Source organism: Dipteris shenzhenensis, chromosome 20, assembly GCF_047967505.1.
Source record: "Dipteris shenzhenensis isolate YYH24624 ecotype China chromosome 20, Dip_SZ_1.0, whole genome shotgun sequence".
Lineage (NCBI taxonomy): Eukaryota > Viridiplantae > Streptophyta > Polypodiopsida > Gleicheniales > Dipteridaceae > Dipteris > Dipteris shenzhenensis.
The window spans coordinates 26815963-26820452 of record NC_141615.1 but is presented as its reverse complement, the minus strand read 5'-3'; the positions used below and the strand labels follow the sequence as shown (position 1 = coordinate 26820452).

At 43.0% G+C, this 4490-nt stretch overlaps 1 pseudogene; it reads right to left on the bottom strand.

Annotated features, from left to right (window-relative positions):
* Nucleotides 1-1855: 1855 nt before the first annotated feature.
* LOC147889472 (3-ketoacyl-CoA synthase 4 pseudogene) lies at nt 1856-3877 on the bottom strand (annotated as a pseudogene).
* Between the last annotated feature and the right edge of the window lie 613 nt (nt 3878-4490).

Sequence of the window (4490 nt, the reverse complement as noted above, 5' to 3'; positions counted from 1 at the left end):
TTATCGTTGACAAATGTCAACTCATGGTGTGCCTTTCTCGTGACTAATCTAGCTTGTGCTAGTCACAATTAATGTATTTACTTCTTATCAAATTGCTCCTATGGCTTGCCTTCCAAATCTGTCTTCTATGTCTAAGATTGGTGTTAGGAGCTTTCACTCGTCTCATGCCCGCCCCTTATAAAATAGGCACAAAATAATGACAATTTTTTATTTTCCTTTCAGCAAGTGAACATATTTAGGACCCCTAAACACTATACTTCAATGTTTAGTATAATGGTGGGGTTGAAACATTTTCATCTGATGTAGATGAAAAGTTTACCGCAATTTTGGAGACCCTTTGTAAGTTTTGACTTCAAACAAAACATTGCTCATGAAGAATGTTGCCCCACTTTCATTGGTCTCCCCCCTAGTGTAAAGTGAGGTATATGCTCAAACATATGAGACGTACTTTTGTGGACTTAGTAGTTTTAAAAATCATTGCCATTGTGGACTCGATAGTTTTAAAAACCATTTTCCATTTAAAAACTTCACAAACTTAGGTAATCTCTTATCATTCCCATTTGGTTTGATGTGTGAGCCCACATGTATTTGAACGTGCTTGCACATGTATATAACATTTTGAATTTCTAAGACAAATTTATGAACTAACATTTGGGTCAATGTATGTTAACGTGCCTCCACATGTACATAAGATTTTGAATTTCTAAGATAAATTTTCAACAAGACATTTGATTACATGAAAGTTCAAAACTACCCTCAAATATGGCCTTATAACTTAGCCAATATATTTCAAATGGGAAATTAATCAACATATTTTATGCCATTTTTTGCAATAAGGTTATTTTTACTTCTAGCAAATAAAAAATTCATAGGTTTTAAAGGGAACAAGTACACACCCCTAGAAGTCTTACAAAGTTTTCATCTTCTAGTACATACTTGAAAGTAACTTTCTCAAAATTCGAAGTATGTTGTGGATATGTGCACTTAATGTTGGTAATATCTAAAGCGAAACAAGGTAGCCATGCCACACTATAGACCTCCTAGCATAGTTAAGGAATGTCAATATGATTACAAAATAAACAAGGCAACGCAACGTCTTCACTATTTGGGAAAATACATAGTAGCTCAAACATATAAGGATAATGGGAGGGGATAAGAGGAGGGAAAAAAGCAAGCTATAATACATATATGAATGTCAGCTTTTAGTAGTACTAACACAAAATTTTGAAGCTTAAGCAATGCTAGGAGAGGAAGATGGTTGAAAAGAGGAGAGGAGAGAGGCAATGGGACATATATTAAAGTCCCTTTGGAGCCCCTTTCATACATGTAAATATCTTCCGATACTCTTAATAAAGATGGGTGCCATGTTTCATAAACATCCTAAAGCTAAGTTGAACTAAATATAATTTAACAACTAAAATAACAAATAGGTGTCATAAACACACAAAATAACCCTAATTTAATTAGCATAGAATCCCACTTTGACCCAAAAAGAGTTTCCCTCTTGTATTGAAGTAACTCTAAAGCATGTAGAGCTTATCTAGCTATACTTTCATTTTCTTTGAACTACCATTATAATACTAAGTAAAATTAAACTGTTAACTCAAAACAAGCGTGAGGCTTCCTAAGATGCCCTAAGGAGGAGTGCTAGGGGAAAACAAATTTTCTTACGTCAATTTTTATAGGTCAAAATCCCTTCTAAATATGTAATGTAAGTATGGTTGACTAAAAGGCCTAAAAGTTAGTACAAGATCTGAACCAGTATTTTGCAATTATAACCAATAAGCAATATATAAAAAGTCAGTCTAGCACTGATTAGCATTGATAACAGCAAGCACATTTGAGTGAACACATTTCCAAAGAATGCAAACTGCTGACCCATCTCTTCTATGGAAACAATACATCACTGCAGAACATATTAAGAATGCAATAGCTGCACGAGGGATCTCTCAAGAGATTGCACTGTAAAGAACATAGATCGTAACGGTTGGAGAAGTTGGGCAGCGACGAGCGATGGAGCTGATGGTTTTGAGGAAACCTCGTTGCATAATAGAGACTGTTGTAAATGCAAAGCGGCATAGTTACAGACTTCAACGCGAAGCGTTGGATGCAGCATAACAAGTCTGAAAGAAGGATGCACAATCGCCAAAGTAGTTTTGCTTTAGTGATTCAGAACTCTTCCACCTCTGCGGTTGTGACAGGATAATCAAGGATGGTGTCTGTCCAAGCATTCATTGATTCGAACGGTCGGATGGTGCGTAACGCTGTCCACACAGCGCTGTTACACTTGAATCCGCTGCCGAACTGTATCTGCCAGACTTTGTTGCCCTTGCGCATTCGTCCTTTCGCCTCCAAATACTGGAACTGGTACCATGTCGTCGAGGAGGAGGTATTCCCAAACCTGTGTAGAGTCATTTTGGACGGTTCCACATTCACAGGAGACAGATTCAACCCCTTCTCCACCGCCTGTATCACGGCTCTTCCTCCTGAATGTATGCAGAAGTGATCAAATGCTCGCTTGAAGTCTGGTACGTATGAGGGCACATCAGCCTTCAGCACCGTCCTCCGCAGATAATTTACGAGAAATAAAAGTTGCTCCGTGTAAGGAAGCACTCGAGGACCCAAAGTCGTCATGTTGAGCCTAAGTGTCTCAGCGGCAATCCTCATAAGGTCCTTGCTCAGAAACACCCCTACCTTACCGTCCCCATCTTCCTCCTGATAGGCAGCATGATATGCGGCGTCATCAGCTCCCCGGTGAGTCCTCACAAGGTGTTCGAGCCTGTACTTCGCATGCCGTTTGTCCGTGGGCTTGTTGGAAAGAAGAATCGCAGCTCCTCCCACGCGGAAGAGGCAGTTGCTCACAAGCATGGTCCTGTTGTTACCCCAATACCAGTTCTGCGTGATGTTTTCAGTGGTCAGCACGACGGCATAAGTATTTTTGTAAACCTGCAAGGCATTCTTAGCCACATCGATCGCAATGAGCCCTGCACTGCAACCCATGCCTCCCAAATTGTAAGTTTTGACATTGCTCCGCAGATTAAACTTGTTCACAATCATCGAAGAGAGGGACGGTGTGGGGTTGAATGTGCTGCAGTTGACGACTACTACACCGATATCTTTAGGTGCAAGCTTACTTTTCTGGAGGAGCTCCGCCATGCAAGAGCCCAACACGAGCTCTGCTTCTTCCCTTGCGGCTGCCATTGAAGGTTTTGGAGGCAGTTGGCGGAAGCACATGGGGAAAGAGGTAGATGGCCCTAATCCGCACCGCTCCAAGATTTTCCTTTGAAACTCCAAGCTCTTGTCGTTGAAGATACCGGATATTTTGGAGTGCTCGAGGAACGTGGCGTGAGGTGCCCTCAGAACGTCTGGAGGACGGAAGCAGGCGAGGTCCAATAGGTAGATTGTACGATAGTGCTGGTCGCGTCTCCCAAGCAAGAGGCAACATACGACGACGGCAAACGCGATCTCTCTGGAGACGTAAGGATCGATCCATGCATCCCAAAGCTCTTCAACGGCAGGTACACGCAGCGCAAGAGCGACGAACAGCGCGGCTACGGCCCAGGCAAAGGCATTGACACCGGGGCAGAGAGAGCCGAGGCTCCAGGAGGTCAGAAAAGCAGGGAGGGAGAGGCTCTTGTGACGGGCGAAAGAGGAGGTCTTGGTGGGGGGATGAAGGCGGGAGTCGGGCTTGGGATTATCCATGGCGAGGGGAAAGAAAAACTGTGAGAAGGTGACCCAAGTAAAGAGAGAGAGAGAGCAGATAAGGTACTGAGAGTGTAGAGGATGGATTATACGTGAGGAAGGAGCTCGAAAAGGAGGAGAATGGAGAAGGAGGGAGGAGGAGGGAGGCGAGAGAGCAGGCAAGGTGACGGAGGAGGAGAGCTGGAAGGGGAAGGAATGAGGAGGAGAAGAGAGACCGAAAAACGACCAAAGCCAGAGGGATAAGAAGAGAACGGGTGGGGTGGCGAAGATTGCCGTAGTTATTACTATCTTCGTAGTTAGTGTTGTTGTAAGAAGTTCTACTCTCAGGGGGTTGGTGTATCTCATTTAATTGCCCTCCTTTCGCTTTTTTCTTTCCCCTTTTGCCCTCCTTTATTTTCATCCCTCCTTTTTTTTTTCCCACTTGCTTCTCCCCTTGATTCACTCTTCCTTCTATTTTTACCTCCCCCTAGTCCTTCGCAACCGCGAGAGCACAGTCCTCACAGTACTTAATCACTCACATTCTAGTAGGTCAACGCTACATGGTTCCAAGAAAATACAAACAAGTTCAATAAATTCAAAAGCCTTGCCCGTGGAAACCCCCAACACAATTCGAACACTCCACGACAACAAGCGTTAAAGAATCCTCATGCGATGGGCCGAATCTCCCTTTCAAAGATTGGGTAGAAGGAGGCGAGGGATAGGTTGTTGCCCCAAAGATAGTTTTCCAAGGTGGATACATGAAACAAGGTGAATGATATTCAATCATTCATAAAGATCAAAAAAGTAAA